Here is a 19,481-nt window from a genome sequence, read left to right as displayed (position 1 = left end):
TTCTTACATAAACATTTGCAATTCACCAAGGAGAATGTGCGATGCATCTTGCATGCTTATCAAGTGCCACAAGAACTTTGCAGATTACTGCCTGCCTCAGGATTCCAGTTCCCTGGTGCTTATGCATAAGCAATGGATTTATGCAAACATTGTAACATTTCCAAACAGACTGTGACATGAGTTGTTCCTAGTTCATATAAGGTTCAGATATGCAGCCTATTTTCTGCTCCTACTAGATCATTCATCTCATCGAGTTTAAAATGTATCATCTCAGCTTATAATGTTGTCAATATAAAATGTCATAATGTGGTACTCAATTTGAACAGCAAGATGGATATTAATCTCAGAGGTTTCCGTGCACGGCTGGGGTGGGATTGTATAATGTGCAACAGCATTGGTCTGTTTGTTTGCATCACACACCATATGCATAGGTGGTAAACATTTTGTTGTATTATAGACCGACTACTAATTCTCCTTGATCTAGAGTGTTTATATAGCCCCAGTGGTATAATATGCATTATAACTTAAATTGGATAATATATTTAGAAAGAAAAAAAAAAAAGCCTTTACAAAGAACAGCATCATCAAAAGATAATGATAACATGCCTATTTACATAATGATAATGCACATATTTACTGCCAAGCATGTTTGTTTTGCATTAGTGTTTGTAGCAGGGCACGGGGAATTAAAGAATTACAAAAGGGAGTTTTTCTAGCCTCCATTACTGTAGTAGGGTGGTTATTGGCAGTGAAGAAAGAAATGGAAACACCCGTATCTGAACTGGTGAAAAAAATGAACAATGCCAGTTGTTAAGTTCGCATTGTTTGTGGGTACAAAAAGGCATGTGCCCAAACTCCTTACTTTCTTTCTCATCCTGAGACACGGTGTCTCTTAAAGCAAGTAAAACCTCTTGCACAGATTTTTTTTTTTTTTTTTTTGGCAGCGAACGTCAAAAATTAAATACGTAAAAAACATCTCTGTTGGTTGTGTGCATTCTTAACAAACACATGTTTAAGGAAAGCCACCGTTGGAATCATTCACTCCAAGTTGTGAAAATCTGCATTTTTGCTTTTTGCATCCAAAACTGTGAATTTTATTTATATGTCTACGAAAGCCTGGAAACTTGCACTTAAAAAAAAAAAAAAAAAAGTTGGGAGATGTTATTTTGTGAGCTGTCATATGTTTTCTGAACTTTTTATAATAGAGAAGAGTCTCTGAAGAGCCCTTTTCCTCACTCCTGTAACAAAGGCATGTCCCAGTTTATTAAAAAATCATACACAACAATACTGCTTGCCAGGTTTTACAGTCCTAATGAAAATTTGGTCCAGAGCACAAAAATTATCTGGAAAAATGCCTGAAATTTCCCTGTCGCAGATGTTTCAACAGAAGGTGCTTGCATGCCATTCGTTAATACGGCGCCATACGGGACTCAGTGTGACCACTGCAATATAACCAGTAAGTAACACACGCGGCGTGCGCTGGGCTGCGCCAAATTCTCCGTCTGTTGTGTGGGACTCGTATCCCATGGATTGAGACGTACCTTGATGAAACTGCATTGTCATGGAATGATAATATTTGTGGATCACCATGCACGGAAAACATCCTATCGAGAATGTGGGAGGTCCACTGAAATATTCAGAGCGTTTCTTGGCATCGTGGGTGCTTAGGATGGATGGCAATATTAGTGTTTACAGACCCGTTCCCCGCCCCACCCCCCATCCTGTGCCAACTTACAGGAGTAACTCCACAGAGAGAAAATTACTTTTTCAAAAAATATTAGTTTGGGGTAACATAATTAAAAGGCCATGTGGAAGCGGTTTCATCTGTGCATGGAAGGCAAATTCACAGGCTGCCTTGGTTTATTCTTCGCTTTAAAACATATATGAGAGAAGTGACTCAGTGCTCCCTCTCTTTGAAATAAAAGGAATTTATTCATCCTGGTGGAGGCTGGTGAAAATAGAAGCGCATCTAGGATGCTACTCACATACACTGAATTTTCCCACTGAACCTAGATAATTCTTGCTGGATAAGAGTATCTGGATAGTGATTCATTCTAAGGAGCAGATTTGCAGCTACCCAATACATAGTCCGTACTCAAATCTGGCTGCTATATCATGAAAATAGTGTGCTTTATGCTGGGTTACTGTAGGGTAGGGAGATGGTTGGAAGAGGGCAGGAGAATCATTTACCCTGTACCTCTTGGTCAGGAAAGGGTGCTGATGGCATGTATGCACAAAGTCCCTGTAGTTTTTGTGTTTCTGAAGTACTACTTGGGTAAATACAAACAGCTAAAATACACTACAATTTTTAATAACCCCATTCTGGTACTCATATTCTATTACTGCATAAGGAAGCCTCAAACATCACAGTGACCAAGATTGCCTTCAAACTCTGAGAAGCTCTATGTTGAGCATCACTGTCTTTCAAAATAATAATTGATGTATCGGATTATGCAGCTTCATTTACATGTCATGATTCTTTTGAAGGAGAGAGTTTTATAGGTTTTCTTTAAGTATTTTCTTTTCTCTTTTTTGGAGGGAAAAATACACTTCAGAGCCTTCACCACGTTAACTCATTTAGTATCTCTATAAAGAAAAAAATTTAGCAAGTAACCATTACTTGAAATTTTCCTTGGATTCTTTATTCTCTTTACAAGGATTGTGACATCAATAAGAAACATTTCGGCAACACGGTGGAAGATAGGGAGATTCTTTGGACAACTTTTCTTAAATAAAACAACTGCTTATGGCTAGTAATTTAAATGGTTATTTTCTCAGTGTGTTCATGTTAAAATAGTATTATTCTAAATTTTTTAAAATTTAAATTCCATTTAATATATAGTGTTATTGGTTATTATTATTAGTTTTGGAGGTAGTATTTTGTGATTTGTCAGATGCAAATGACATCCAGGACTCATGACATCACGAGCCCTCCTTAATGCCCATCCCCCAGTTACCCCATTCCCCCCCCCACCTTCCCTCCAGCAGCCCTGTTTGTTACCTATAGTTAAGATTCTCTTACGGTTTGTCTCCCTCTCTGTTTGAGTACTTTTAATATGTATTCTCCCATTTAATCCTTGCATTAGCCTTCAAGGTAAGTATCCCCAATTATTAAAAAGAACCCCCCACACAAAAAGAAAAACTCCTTCCCCTGCAAAAAACCCTGAGGCTCAATGCTATTAAGAGTATACCGAGGGGCGCCTGGGTGGCTCAGTGGGTTACAGCCTCTGCCTTAGGCTCAAGTCATGATCCAGGGTCCTGGGATCAAGCCCCTGCATCGGGCTCTCTGCTCAGTGGGGAGCCTGCTTCCTCCTCTCTCTCTGCCTGCTTCTCTGCCTACTTGTGATCTCTATCTGTCAAATAAATAAATAAAAAATCTTAAAAAAAAAAAAAGAGTATACCGAACCAGTTATTGGTGTTTCTAGGTCTTGAATTTAGAACTTCTAACTTCAGATTCTGGGCTTTCATTGCATTATGATGTTATTCAATACAATTAATTCATACCTTAGCCATGAAATCAGTTATTATTGAAGCATGGCTAATGAACCACTCTTAGCCACAGAAGCAAGGATTTCCGCAGATCCATTCAGAATGTGTTACTGTAACTTAATGTCATTGTCTATATGGACAGCATAGGAGGCAATTAATTAAGCTTCTACTTCTGACGCATTACTACAGTATTTGTAAGTCCATTGATGATACACCAAGGGACAGTATTCTTCAAAATTATTTCTCTTTTAAGAATATAGATCTGTTTAAGGATATACGTATATTTATATATTTTAGTATTCTTAAAAATATTTTTGAGAGAAAGTGATGTGGCCTACACATGATGAATGTTGCTTACAAATCTTCTGACTTCGTGAAAGTTGCCCACCATCAAGAATAGTTTAGAGTCTACTTGGCTTCATAAAAGTCAATGAAAAACCAGCTAAGACATCAATGTATAGCTGTGACATCCTGCCTCAACATGGGCACATACCACCTGCTTGCCTTTTTTAAAGATAAGAGAAATGTTTTTTTAAATCCCATAAATTGACTTTTATTTGAAGAGTTCCTGTCCTTTTTAAATCGTCCTGAGAATTCAAGTGCTGGTGTATTTTTGCAATCCAACAGAAAAAAAAAGAAAATTTCTCTGTGTGACGATCCTTCAGTTAGGAGTACTAAATACTGGGCCTGCAGAAGACATCTCTCTGTCCTAACATTGCTAGAAACCCCTGATGGGGAGTAGCAAATTGTACATGAATGATCCTTATTTAGTCCGAGTTGAAAATTTTTCTCTCCATAACAGCATAACTTCACGGGAAGGGAGGGGGAAATGTCTCCGCTTTCAAGTGAAACTCAACCAAATGATAATACACTGTTAGATAACATGCCCTTCCAAACTCTGATCAAATTAACTTTTTTTCTCTATGCAAAACAGCATCTTCTTTGAAGCTAGGCTGCTATCACTTGATATTAATTTTAATGTGTATTTACTAATCTCCAAAATTCAGTTCATTCTCCGTTGGTTTTCTTTACCTTCAGGAAGATTAAAATATTCTTAAATGCTACCTCCTCAGAAGATTCCTGAAGTGTTCTAAGCCTTCCCAGAAGCTATTGGTCAATGTTGAACAATACGGAGAATTCTAAGGTAATAAAGTAATTCCACACAGTAATGCCCACTGGCAAAGCCCCAAGTAAGAGATGCTACCAGCTGTGTGGCTGATGGATGAGAGCTGTTTCATGCGTTTCTTCCTAAATAGTTTCCTTTGATATTTAAACATTTTTATGGTAATGTATGTTTGTTGTTGTTGTTTTCCCTTTCCTCAATCTTCCTCTCCCATTTTTCCCTGCACCCTCCCTCCTCCTCCTCCCTCCCTGGATTTGTCAGTCACCGCGGTCAGTCTCTGCATTCCAACTGGGTTGCTGAAGAAGGCAGTGCAGTTGGTTTTTGCCTGTTTTGTCAACTTCAGAACATTAGCGGGCTCTCAAAAACCCTTCTTTAGCTCCCTAGAGCATTACTCTACCATCCTCTCATTTTGAAACGAGGTGAGATGTAAGCCCCTGGCATTGGTAAACTGCGTATCGGTGCTCACTAGAGAAGAGAAGTCAGGTAAAACACACAACATTAACCTGGGTACCTGGACATGGGACCCAAATTGTCTGCTCCAAACCAAAGCTAAAAATGGTTACAGAGCCTCCTCACACACTTTGTTTCTTCATGATAGGGCCGGCCCTGCTTGAGGCAGATAATTAATTCTCCCCTCTTTGTTTCTTTTCCTTTTTAGCACCTATCCTTCTACTTCAGAATACCCAGCCCTTCATTTTATTTCATTGTTGAAGACATTGAGGCACAGAGAAGGGAATGGACTTGCTCATGGGACCAAATCAATAAGAAGGTCGCATTTCCAGTTGCCATCTAATACTAAATTCTGAACTGAAACACATCAGGTGCTGTGAGATAAGGACACATCTCTCTTGCACAGAAGGCATTTCAGTGTTCAAAGTGCCCTTAGACGCTGTGTCTCATGCTGCTCTCCCCCTTCTTTGGGGCTATCAATAGCTTCGAAGAGGCCTTTCAACTCTTCTGTGGCCTCTCCAGCACATACCGGAGCGAGGAGGAAAATGTATATGCTTCCTGAAGGTTCTAGAGCATTTTGAGCCCTGGGGAGTGTGTGGACTGGGAATGGTGAAAACAGATGGGAAACTGAAACAATAAAACAGGAAAAAATGTTTTGAGGTCATGAAACGTTGCTGAGGGCGGTAAATGGACCTCTGAGGACAAGAAGAGAGGCTCTTTGTGAGAAGCATTCAAAGACGAAGAACAGAATGGCTGGCATGACGGCAACAAGAGTGACTGAGACAGAGTTGAGGGTTAAAAATATGACCACCTAGGGGGTCTGTTACCAACTGGAAACTTCTCCGTTGACACGAACGTTCTCTTCATGGTGAGCTCATCCTTACTGTGGCAAGTGAATGGCTTTCCTTTCTCTCTCCTATTTTGTTGAGTGTATAAATGATGCCTCTTTTGCGTGGAGGGGCACTGGGAAAGGCATTTAGCTAACTACTCTTGAGAAGAAGCTTTGATGGGAATAAGGTGATCATGGAGCTCTCCCATTTCTTCGTTGCTTTTTATTTCTGTAAATAATATTTAGAGAAGTATGTTGACAGGGCACTCCTCTATAAATTTGTCGTAAGCAGTATGTCCGATGTCTTCACAAATGCTGTTCCCCACATGGAAGGACTGTGGTTTGTAAGATCCAGGTTGTGGTTGACCTGAACCAGACTTCTCCTGAGCTGAAAGGTTTCTTGTTTCATTTGGAATCTCATATATTCCATTTCACATTTGAACACTCTCCCCATGAAACTATATGATTTTAATTATGAAAAAATAGTATATAAATATTGGGGTATTTCAAAATAACAAATACCTCAGATATTCCCATGTTAACAGTGGGGAAATGAATAACCCCTTTTTGAAGCCTTCAGAAACTCATAGGGAGCTGGGGTTTTTGGCTCTTATTATTGATTCAGAGTTGCCTTTTTTTTTTTTAAGATTTATTTATTTATTTGACAGACAGAGATCACAAGCAGGCAGAGAGGCAGACAGAGAGAGAGGAGGAAGCAGGTTCTCTGAGGAGCAGAGAGCCCGATGCGGGGCTCGATCCCAGGACCCTGGGATCACGACCTGAGCCGAAAGCAGAGGCCTTAACCCAGAGTTGCCTTTTAAAGAGTAGAATAATTGCTAATTAACTGGTGACTCAGTTTCTCTTTAAGGAAATTTAAACCTAATTGCTGTGTAGATGTTTAAGAAAGGCTATTTATTGATAAATTGCTATGCTATCTTTGGTGAAAAAATAGTGTAGAATTAAAATGTAATATGATGGCCTGAGGTTGGCTTTTTTTTTTTTTTTTTAAGGTTGGCTTTTTTAATGCTGGTTTTTAATTTTACTTCGAGAACTCTGTTTCTTTGTTTCCTTCACACTCTTCGTAAGTACATTTACTGTAAAATAGCTCATTAGAATTACCACATGTGGTCTTCGCAGAGATTATTTTTAGCAAGGGTGGTTTAGTTCATTAACCGTTTGATTTTGATCACATCAGCAAGAAGGAGGACTAGTTACAGAAATGTTAATGAATGCACATTCATGGAAGAGAACTAGGGAATTAATACAAGGGCACTTTGATACAAGAATTAGCTTTCAGTTTTTATGCCAGATGCACGATAAGATAATTTGTAGTGACCACAGAAATGATGAAAGTTTTGGCCTTTCCAATTTTTTTTTTTTTTTTGGCACATCAGGATGGTGAATTATCTATTTAGAGGCTTTCAGACATTTTCTCCCGACTGTAAGTAGTTAAGGTAATGAATACACTTTGCAGTCATGCAGACTTAGGTCCAGACCCCGGCTCTGCCGTACCCGAACTTAGATAATGCTATTAAAACTCTATCTGCCTCTGTTCTCTCATCTATCATGCGACCATATGACACTTATCCCACATAGATATTGTATGAATTAAATAATATAAGATGAGGTATGTAGTGATGGGCACAAGGAATGCTCTTTCTACCATGGCTTATTTAGTAATCCTATGTATCCTTCTCCCTCTAGGAATGGGTAGCAAATTGGGCCAAAGTGGTGCAGGAAAGTTCCAGGAAGAGATTGTCAGCCCCAACCAGGAGCTGAATGTCCTCCAGCACCTAAAATAATTCCCCACAACACTTTCTAAATGCTTGCTGAATAAGAGGTGACAAGCAAAACAAAGTCTTATTCTTCTTACTCATGTACCTGATTACTAATAAGAATAACTTCATTTTTTTGCTATTTATTATACATAAGCACTTTACTCTTAGTTCCATGAATTCCTTCAAAACCACCCTGAGAGCATCTTTTTTTTTTTTTTCATGAGAAATAAGATTTCATTTATTGGACAGAGAGAAACATAACGAAAGAAAGAGCACAAGCAGGGTGAGTGGCAGACGGAAAAGCAGGCCTCCCACCAAGCACGGAGCCCGATGCAGGGCTTGATTCCTGGACCCTGGGATCATGACCTGAGCCAAAGGCAGCTGCTTAATGACTGAGCCACCCAGGCACCCCTGAGAGTATTTTTATTCCCATTTTACAGATGAGGAAGCTAAGGCTTAGAGAGGAGAACTTTCCTAGGGTCACAGAGATAGTAAATAGCAGAACTCAGGATTATTCCAGGTGGGCTTGCTTTGAGGCCCTGGCCCATAAATAGTAGACTACTCTGCATTGGCTTCATGGTTAAATAGCTGCTTTCAAGGGCGCCTGGGTGGCTCAGTGGGTTAAGCTGCTGCCTTCGGCTCAGGTCATGATCTCAGAGTCCTGGGATCGAGTCCCGCATCGGGCTCTCTGCTCAGCGGAGAGCCTGCTTCCCTCTCTCTCTCTCTGCCTGCCTCTCCATCTACTTGTGATCTCTCTCTGTCAAATAAATAAATAAAATCTTTAAAAAAAAAAATAGCTGCTTTCAAGTCAATGTTCTGGCCATATGACCCCCTGGGAATGCTTCCCTAATCCTCTTCAGAGATTCTGGCCACCAGTTTACAATATAGTGTCAGAGGTATTCCAGTGAAATGTCACAAATGTCAGAGTCTTCTCCCCCTGTCCACGGATGATAGCATTTTGGGGGTGTTTGAAGGATAATCAAAAGATGTGTAATCCTCAGACCTTTATTATCTAATTTCCCCTCACCACCTATGAATTCTAGTGTAGCCGAGAGCACATTCTACCTCCTTTCTGAAAACCTTTTGTGATTTCCCTCAGATCTTCCATTTACTGGAATGCCTTATTTTTCTTCTAACAGGTGGCCAATCACAAATGCTGCTTTAGCCAAACTAAACATTAGATGATTGTTATTCTTGGAAAACAATGCTAAAGTCCAGAACTATAATTGCCTGCCAGGTAACACAGTGTAGTAAAAATAACATAACATTGGCTTGCCTGGTTAAAGCTTCGCTTATATTCTGGATCAGAATCCATTGGCCTCGGTACCAGCAAAGTATATAGTACAATAAAATGCTATCAATACTAATTATTGTGAAATGGAGTCAGAAGGCTGAATACCAAGAGAACTTTCTCATCAGCTATTAATGATGTCATAATGAGCACAAGCCCAGCACATTGCACGCGTGGATGTGACCTTTTTTCTTTCTTTTGGCTTAAACATTTTCCATTCCATCTGAGTAGCAAAGACCTTTACTATATTCACAGTTTTTCTCTGGGTTTCACATAATTCCCTAAAATCATGTTCATTGGGTGTTTTATCTTGAAAGTAAAACCCAAGGAGATACTCAGTTCCTTGTCAAGAATGAACTAAGACAGGGCGCATGGGTGGCTCAGTTGGTTAAGTGACTGCCTTCCGCTCAGGTCATGATCTCAGGTTCCTGGGATCAAGCCCTGCATCTGGCTCCTTGCTCCTTGAGGGAGCCTACTTCTCCCTCTCCTTTTGTCCCTCCTGCTGCTTGTGCTGTCTCTATCTCTGTCAAATAAATAAATTAATCTTTAAAAAAAAAAGAGTAAACTAAGCTCAAATTGAGTCTCAATTTGTGGACTGTCTTACTAAGAAATTAAATCTGTACATGTTGCTTGTTTCTCTAAGTAACCTTACAGTCAAAATTGAAATTATAAGTAATTTCAATAATAATTGAAAGTCTTTTCAAATGTAGACAAATCAAGTGTTCAAGTGTAAACAAAGAGATGAAGACATTCAAAATCTGAGGAGCATCAGCAGCTAATATAAGGGTCTAGGAACTAGTAGACTTGAGGCCAAGGAACACTTCTGAGCAAGAGTTTTGAGATAAAATACAGGGTGTCCAGTTAAAGTTGAATTTCAGGCAAACAAAAAAAAATACTTTTAAGAGAAATATGATCAAGTATTTTACGGGACATGCTTTTCTTATAAGATGATTGATTGTTTATCTGATATTGAGGTTTAACTGAGCATCCCGTATTTTTGTTTTTAAGTCTACCAAGCCTACTCTAAGCTTCAATAGGCTTTCACTTGAAAACATAAGATAAAAATCCCGAGGTACCTCATCACATGGTTAAGATATTCAAATGGGGCCAATGATAGCATAGTATGATAGAGTAACATTTTTTACTTCAACATATTGAGCTCTATGTCTATCCCCTCATAGCTCACGAAAAGAAAGAAAAAGAATTAGAGTCAGAGAGAGACAGAGAGACAGAGACAGAGAGGCAAAGGGAGATAGGAAATAGCACAGGCCACCCACCCAGCCCTCCAGTGCCCGAGCACATGCCTGAGGGTGAGAGTGACAGGCTAGGCTGTCTCTGCTGAGGCTTCTGTCTCTCTCAGGCTGCTTCTCATAATGTGAGCACCTGATGGTGCAGGAGTGTGATTCTAGTGTTTAAAGATACTTATTTTTCATGCAACATGGTCCCTAAACGCAAGCCAACTGCTTCATCTGGAGCTCAACCAAAGAAACAGCGATCTGTTCCAATGGCAGAAGAAAAAAAGAAATCTTTGGACTTACTGAGAAATGGGATGTTGAAATTGAATGTGGCACTCTCTAAGGGATTTTTAAGGGTAATTAAACTGTAGACAGTCTTCACCTTACATATTGGTCTGAGGGCCCAATCTCCATGTCAGATTAAATTCTACTATCATTGATGTGAAAAGTGTTAAAGTGTTTTGTAAACTGATGCAAGCCATCATTATTTTTATATTCTTCTTTTACTTCCTGTTATTTTTATTATCTTTATTACTATCATCACTACACCAAATAAAGTGATATTTAAGATTTTTGAGAGTCTTCCACAGAACTGATATATGGGAAACAATGTGAAGATGCAAACAGATTCAAACATAACTACAATTTGATTCCTAGGACTAATGTCCTGGAAGACTAAAGGAGTAAATGTACATAAAGCATTTTAAGGGGGGAAAAAACCTTAGATGCAATGAGATAACTTACTACAAATACTAGGCATAATTACTGCACAATGGCAGTACTTCTTTATAATGGAATTATGAGATATGAGAGCTTGTTGAAATGATTGGAGGAAAAGTAAATCTTAGAAAAAGAAATCTCCTGGAACTTCTGTCTTGTACATTGTAGCATCATCTTTTATGGATGCCGAAGGAACCAAATAGACCAGTCATTTAAATAGACTTATTAAACACTGAAGAATATGCTATGGGGAATTATCCTGCCCTAATGGAAAGAAAGGTCAACTAATCTCAATGACCTTGCTTTTCCTGATTGTTATGAGAGTTTTTATTAATACCCTTCTACTGAGTGATTTATTCAGATTAGAAACTGTTAGAAAGATTAGTTGAATATTAGATGGGGAAGAAGAAGATGTTACTTTCATAGCTTATTACACTTATTTAGATATCATTGCATATATTATTACAGTTATTTGACTGTAAGCTGCTTGAATGCAGGGACCATTCACCTTTTTTAAACTTTTATTTTATTTTTTTTAATTTGAGTATAGTTAGCACACAGTATTACATTAGTTTTAGGGGTATAAAATATTCACCTCTTTATTCCCTCCAGTACCCAGCTAGATATTTTCATCCTCGCTCCTTTGGGGTAGTAGTATTTTTTAGCCCCATGTTTAGAGCTAGGGAAACAGAAATTAAGTCATTTGTCATGGTCTCATAACTGGGATGTGGTGTAGACAGTCCAGCCCCAGAATGAAATGGTTCACTCTTAATGCTATGCACATGTCCCACAGTCATATGAGGAATACACTGAGGGTCTGTGAACACAGGCTGATTAATACACATCAAAGGGGATTCAGTAAGAGTTCCTAAGAAGAGGAGCTGACACAAGAACCATGTGTCACCTTGTAGAGGTAGGATTCCAGTCAGCGGAGGAAGATTACTCAAAGCAGAAGAAATGCTAGAGGTAAGGAGGAGTGAGCAGTTTGAGAAAAGCAAGTGAACTCACAGAATTGTAAGCTGTGAGAATGGTGTGGTACCAGAGATGGTCAGGTATGACTTTCATTGACCGTTTGATTCTAAGTCATGGGACTGTCACTGGGCAAAGTGAGGCTGAATTGATGAGAGGATCCAGATGGAGAACATGGGAGGAAGAATGACTGAGGTGGGCACAGGCCAGAGAGGAGGGGGTCATAGGAGGAACTGTAAAAGGGGAAGGTGGAGGTTAAGGGTCATCCTCTTCTGTTCTGCCATCGCTTCCGTCTGGGACATGCTGAATTGGATTTACTGAGAGGTCTTCTCAGGTAAATATATCTAACAGTAGTTGAAATGCAGGTCTCTAACCCAGGGAAATATTCATGGCTGTGGAAGCAGATTTTTCAAGTCATCCAAGAGCAGAAGGCTCAGGAAACATAAAGTTGCCTAAGGAGAAACAGGATATAAGTGGAAAAGAGAGCTAAGAGTAGGCACTGGATCAGTCCTACATTTGAAGTGTGGGCATAGAAAAAAGAGGAAATGGTCAGGAAAGTGACAAGCTTCTAAAAAGTCTGAGGAAGTCCCATTTATTTCACATAGGTAAAAATTACTAGTAGGAAATGATAATTTTGGTTTTTAAGTAACACAATGTTCCCTTCCCATCCCTCTACCTAATGACATGGATACACACACGCACACACACGCACACACACGCACACACACACACATATCACCTTTGCTAAAGGCAGTATGTTCTACATTATACTTAGGAAATAAATACTTCCAAGAACTGTATAGAAAGACTCTTAGAAGCGGAAAATCAAAAAGGATTTCAAGAGCCCATTTGGTCCATCTCTTTGCCAGTAGGGGCATTTCCTAAATCATCCAAAGAAGAAAATTGTCGATTCTATTTTAAAATATCTCTACAGATGGTGATTCCATAAGCTCCCCTGCTAATTTGCTCCAGTGTTTAATCAGCCCGAAACACAAAGTTCTTCTTTACATCTAACTCAGTGCTCTCTTGTTACAATGTAGAATCTATTTCTTCCACAGAAGTAGATATCTAAAACAATCCCATAACTCAGAAAATCCATAAGTCAAATGTTATTAATCCTAATGGTGGTGAGATGCACATGGTATTCTTATTTCATGTCAATAACATGCAGTTTAGTCCAAATGACAAAGTCATCTCATCTTAAATCTACTATAAGCTGGCACTGATGAATACTTAAGTGTCCTTTTGCTCTGAATAGGAAAAATATGTGCAGAAGACTTTTTTAGAATTACTAAACCAGAGGTTTTTTTTTTTTTTTTTTTTTTTTTTTTAAGAAAAAGTCCCCCATCTAAAGATTTTTTTTTTTCCAGCATAACAGTATTCATTATTTTTGCTCTTTGGGGACTTCTGTAAGCCTTTTATGTGTGATATATATGATTAAATGCAAAATCTTCCAAGTGCCCGTAGGTTTTTATAATGTTATAAACATTATTTTTAAATTACGCTCCTTCTTAAGCAATGCCACTGGGCACTTGGTTTATTGTTTAAACCAGAAATCTACATAAATTCTTGTGGATTTGAACTTTTTTGGAGGATAGGCAGTAACGGAAGAGATTACTGAAATAGCTGAAAAAGAGCAACAAGACAAAAGCTTTATTTTTTAATTTTATTATTGACATTGGGTTGGGGCCAACCATGTGTGCCCAATGCTGTGGAATACTTCATTAACCACAGAGATATGGCTCAGAAGGGAAGGAATATCCTCATTGAAAATGTAGATGCAAAAAAGTTACAAAGCAGAATTTTAAAAGCCTGCTCTATTCCTCCCATTTGTCTGATAACACTCCCAGCAGCTTCCTGGAAGTTGCACCATCTTGGGCTCCCAGGATTGTAGGTGCCAAAGGGAAGAAAGCCACACCCAAATTACAGACAAAATGATCAAGGAAGAGCACTATGACCTTCTCTCATAGATGGAAAGAAACTAAAACAAAACAAAACAAAATAAACAAACAAATAGGAGAAAGCAAAACAGTAGCCCCAAAATATTTAGGGACCAACAACGAATATTTTTTAAAAGAGCCACGAACACAACTTCAATGAATATTGAGAAATAATCTCAGTTCTTGTAAAAATACAAAGAACTGTCCTTTCAGTGTCATGAAGGATCAGCATGCTATGCTATCTTTCACTCACAGGTCTACCCTCTAGAAAATATGCTTTTGTATGTGCCTAGAATTTCTTCCCACTCTCAATGCTTTCTTCACTTGCCTAATATTTTAGTTTTCTGAAGACTTGACTTAGATGGTATCCACTGCAACGAAGCCATTGTTGACCTTCTTAACAGAGTGGGATGCTCCTATTCTCCCTACCTCAGTGTCTCCCTATATTTAATACATCCTGAGAAGAATCGTGTTATATTCACATTGTTTCACAGCTTGCCCATCTGTCCTTCCCTACCCAGTGTCAAGGACAGGAGAGAACCTTTCTCTTATTCAGGTCTACATTCCTAGTGGATGGCACATTTTGTTGACTAAAGTGTGTCAAATATATGAAAATCAAATAAATGCATATATGGCTCCAAAGCCTTTCCTGCTACTCTATTTGTTGATGTCATTCTTAGGCGTTCCTGACCTTTCAATGAGGTCAGTGTTATGGACTGACTTATGTCTCCTCAAATTTGTATGTTGAAACCCTAATCCTCAACACATTAGAATGTGACTATATTTGGAGATAGGATCTTTAAAGAGGCTATTAAGGTGGATATCCTTATAAGAAGAGTTACCAGGGGTAGCAATGCAGAAAAACGACCATACAAGAATCTGGAGAGAAAACAGCCCTCTGCAAGCCAAAGAGAGAGGCCTCAGGAGCCACTAAAACTGCTAAGACCTTGATCTCAGACTTTCTGCCTCCAGAACTGCAAGAAAATTAATTTCTGTTATTTAAACCCCTAGTTAATAGTATTTGTTATGGTAGCCTGGGCAAACTAATACAGTCAGTATTTTCTCTCATACATAACTTCTTTTATACATCCACTCTTCTCCTTTTGTTTCCTAACTATATTTTTAATATCTTGATCAAAACTCTTTCCCACTGAAGGAAAACAAAAACTGTTTAGGTTTTTCAAAGACAGGAAATTTAATGCAAGGATTTGGTTACACAGGTTGTCAAAAAGCAGAGAAATTAAAAGGGAGCTGGTGAAACAACTCAGAACAAGAAGCTGCTATCACCCAAAGGATCTGGAGGGACAATGGGAAGAGGAGACTTGACCAGAGCCCAGAAGTAGGGAGTGTCTCTCAGGATTTCAAATCATGGCTAGCAGAACTGGTGTCCACAGGAGAGACAGTCATCTCCTGAAAAAGAGAGGAAAAGAAGAAGCAGGGCCGCTGACTTTCTCCTACCCTCTAAAGTTGAGGTGCCCACTCTTGGAAGAACAGGTCAAAAGCTATTTTACAAAGGAAACTAGGAAATAGAGCATGCAGGATAATCCCTCTTCACTCTCCTACCACAGAGGAGTAGAGAAGGGTAAGAAATGGATGTGAGAGCAGAATTAAATGATGTGCACAGCCCACTAGAATATAAGAAACAGGAGGAATAGGGGTGTATATGTCTGGTTCTTGCTTTATTCCCAGCCCAGCTCCTAAGAGACACTGTACAACACGTACTAAGTATTTAACAAAGAGTTGTGAAATCAGTTTTAGATTTAGTTTTAGAGAATTACCAAATTCTCTGCCATAATTGATATACTGCATACCTGGAAAACCCTTCTAGAGGATAAGATTCAAGAGCAAGAGGTTTTATTACCTGTTTTGTTCCTTGATTTAGTGCTAGCCCTTAGAGTATACCTGACCCGTAGTAGGTGCATGCTCTAGACATACTTGTTAGACCAATGAAGAAAAGTTTGGTAAAGTGGGAAAACCCACCTGATCATCTTGATTAGACTGTGATACATCAAAATAAATGCATTATGAAGCTCTTAGGTTGGGTGTCAGAATTCCTCAAGGCCAGATTTACAAAAAAGACTTAAATGTAAAAAATGTGTGAAATAGATTGCAAGGGAATCATTTCTGTGTATTCAGACTTGAAGGCAAGAAGTTAGACTAATTCTCCTTATTCTCCCACAAGTGACCTTTCATGTTCTCCTTCAGCCTTAACGTCCATAAAATGCATAATTGCCCTTTCTGGCAGTTCACAGAAAAGTGCTTTCCCCAGCCCTTGTAGGCTGCCCTGGATGGAAAATGCGCTGGGTTCTCAGAGACTTAACACCCCGCCTTGTGAACATGAGCAAGATTATTCTCTCTGAGCAGCCCTTTTCACATGTGATACACTTGGCAAGCTGCCCTGGTAAGTGTCAAGCTCTGAATGTTTTTGTTTTTGCCCTGGTGGTCCTGAGGAGTTACTGGAATACTTCTGGGGTCTGTTTTGTCTCAAACTGTGGGCTGATAGTGACATTGAGAAGAAGCAGGTAGAGACAAAGAGAGGGCTCTGGACTGCATCGCACTGAATTCTGATAGCAGACTCCCTGTCTGCCCGGGCTGCCTCAAAGCTTCCTTAGGTCTGTCTCTGGCTCCTTCACTTTGTGCTTGTCAGTATTACAGGGCAATCTTTTGTGTGCATGTTTTCCCCTTTTGCTCCCCAGGGAGGCTTGTCAAAACTCCTTATCTGCTGATGAATGAAAGGAATTTCTCCCGTGTGGGCAGGACCTGGTTAATGCAGCTCTGGCCAGCACCAGTAGGTCATTGAGTTAAGGAAGCACCAAAAGGCAAAGTGCACTGGAAATATCAGAGTTGCTGTTGTGCCAGGAAGTGCCATCAGCAAGCATTTTACTTCAAGCAGAGGGATGGACAAGAAGAAGAGGTAGGGCTAAAAGAGGTACTCTTGGAATCATTTACTTTGATGGGGAGAGATACGCACTATACCAGTTGACATTGACTTTGGCCTTTGTGGCATTCATTCCTCCCTGATATTTGAAAACATGTGGTTAGGGGCTTGAATGAATTTTAGAGCTGAATAAGAATCAGCTCACTTTCTTCTTCATATAGGACTTTTTGATTATTTGAACTGAGATTCATTTTCTTAAATTCCTCCAACCTCAACCATCTGAAACCTTATCCAATTACACAGAGCAAAACAGATTAGACTGTTATAACCATTAGCATAGACATTCTATGATGCCCAGTTATGCACCTCACACAAGTACTTGCAGGGAGTAATGGCTCAATACTCAGCGAATGATCTAATCAAAAAATCAATGCATGGATCTTCCTTCTGCCAGGGAGCTCTAGAGTATATGGCAGCACTGTCCATACAAACCCTAGAAAGCAAACAGAGAAAGGAAGGAAGGTAAAAAGGAAGGAAGGAAAGAAGGAAACAAGGGAAGAAACAAGGAAGGAAGGAAGGAAACAAGGGAGGAAGGGTGGGTGTCTTTGTGACCCAATGTTGGGTAGGGGATGGAGAAAGGAAATGTAAGAGCAGGGAAAATGTAGGTGACTCTGCTGAGATGTTCCTTATGTCTGTTATATTCTCATGATTAATTTACTAAGTACATACTAGTTGAAAGATGTGCAAGAATATACCCTTATAAATACATCACAGTCTGGGTAAAAGCTACTGGGAAGAATGAACTATGAGGAGCATAGGGCTTAAAGCCAATAGGGTTTAAATCCCAGCTTCACTTTTTGTTCTAGGTAACCAACTTTAATGTACTTGATCATTCTGAACCTCCATATCCTCCTCTGCAAAGTGGATCTAGGAACAACAGTTACCTTACTTGACTATAGAATGGATACACACACACATACAATTATAAAAAATATATATAATAAAAATGTATAAATATTTTAACTTTAAAGCTATTCAATCCAAACACCTATTTTCCAGAAGGATTTGTAGCATGCATATTCTTGATTCAAAGATATTTTCTTCGAAAAATTAAAGACTGCTCAATAAATCAAACTTCTGGAAGATATCATCTTTACCAATTTTCATTTCAGAAAGTAGACGATTCTTTTCAAGAGTTCTCCTTGTTCAGAGAGAGAGATGTCTTTTCTAAAGCAGACCATTTGCCGTCTTCTGTTGCGCTATCTACCAAACAAACTGGAGGAAATACGACTGTATGACTTGTATCACCTAGATGGCATAGTAGTTGCATCGTGCAATTAGGAATTTCATGAGAGGCATTCTAACAGATACCTTAGCTAAAAATAAAGTCCATCTATTTCTGCTCATTGTATTCAGAATTATGTCCTTTGGGGAAGAGGGTACAAAAAGACTAAAGACTCTGGGCTCCTGCTCCCTTCTATACTTCTCACCTTTAACTCTGATTCCGCATCTATTGGCAGGCCTTACAAGTGCCTCTTACTTTGTTTCAGGACCCCTAAACTCAATTTCCAAATAAATACCTTACTAAAGAAAAAAGTATCTGTTATAAATTTCTAGGTTCTAAACTTAGTTGTAAATTTCCAAGTTCTGAATTTCTGTTTGCTCTTTCCTAACAAGGTTTCCCTGAAGGCTGATACTGGCCTAGTTCCTTTGGTTGCCATCCCTTGGGATGGGCTTGTATCTTTCCCTGTGACGAAGCCTCATCCATTCTCCCTTTAGCAGTATCTCCTGCCTTTGCTCCATCCTCCCAACCAGGTGGCTTCGTGTTGGGCTAAGATGAATGCTTCTAGGTTGGATGCTGGAGCTGGCCGGTTCTTCTTTTTCCTGATCCAGTTTTACACTGACTGTGCTGAAGGCCAGAGAACTCCTCAAGATATTGCATAAGAAAGGTAGCCTATTAGATGGTAAAGAAGCCACTATCATTTGAGGTTACCAGAGAGGACAGACTTTGTTAGATTCACTGAGTCACAGAGTCATGTTTATGACAGACATGAAACAGACCTTAGGGAACTCTTCCAACCATCTCTTCTTAGAGACTAATAAAGTCTAGCAAAGTTTATAGATAAGAGTAATTTAAATGTAAATTTGGGACTTAAGGCACTAATTTGAGATAAAAACAGTTGGTTTTTTGTTTTGTTTTCTTTTGTTTTATTTTGTTTTTCACAAAGACGTGAACAGAGGAGAATGAGAAAATTAGAACTCAAATGGCTGAGGGGGAAAGAAAGTTGAAAAGTTTTGTGTGCAGGGTGAGGGTTAAGCATAGGAGAGTAGACACAAGAAGTGTTCAAAAGGGAAATCCACCAGGAAAGAATTAAGAAAGAAAGAAACTCAACGGTTAATGGATTAAGCAAGGCAGGAACTGAAAAGACCAGTTTTTAGAAATTATATCAGTAGAACACCTTGAAAAGTCAAACATGAAAGAATATTTATAGGCATAAGAAAAGGAAAGATCTAGAGGGAAGCTCAACCTGTTTAGAATGGCTTAATAGGATAATTTAAGTAAAATCTTGGAAGTGGTTGCTCTTTCCTTAAGCGAATTAGAGGTTTCAGAGACACAGCTTAACTTGGTGCAGAAATAGTGTGGAACTGGATGCAACCAGACTCCTCTAAACCAGGCAAACTGTGTATGATTTGTTGACCTGTAGCAATGTGAAACCCAAATTTCCACATTCCCAAGTAAAGGTAAATCTTGCAGCCAAAGATGACTGGCTGAGTAGGA

At 39.1% G+C, this 19,481-nt stretch overlaps 1 long non-coding RNA gene across 1 annotated transcript; it reads left to right on the top strand.

Moving 5' to 3' along the window:
* The first annotated feature begins 4,600 nt into the window (after positions 1-4,600).
* On the top strand, positions 4,601-7,734 carry LOC116575368. Its single transcript, XR_004279737.1, has 3 exons — positions 4,601-4,773; positions 5,271-5,930; positions 7,596-7,734. It is a non-coding gene; the product is annotated as an uncharacterized LOC116575368 (long non-coding RNA).
* The last annotated feature ends 11,747 nt before the right edge of the window (positions 7,735-19,481 follow it).

Source organism: Mustela erminea, chromosome 16 (assembly GCF_009829155.1).
Source record: "Mustela erminea isolate mMusErm1 chromosome 16, mMusErm1.Pri, whole genome shotgun sequence".
Classification (NCBI taxonomy): Eukaryota; Metazoa; Chordata; class Mammalia; order Carnivora; family Mustelidae; genus Mustela; species Mustela erminea.
This window is presented reverse-complemented; position numbering and strand designations above follow the sequence as displayed.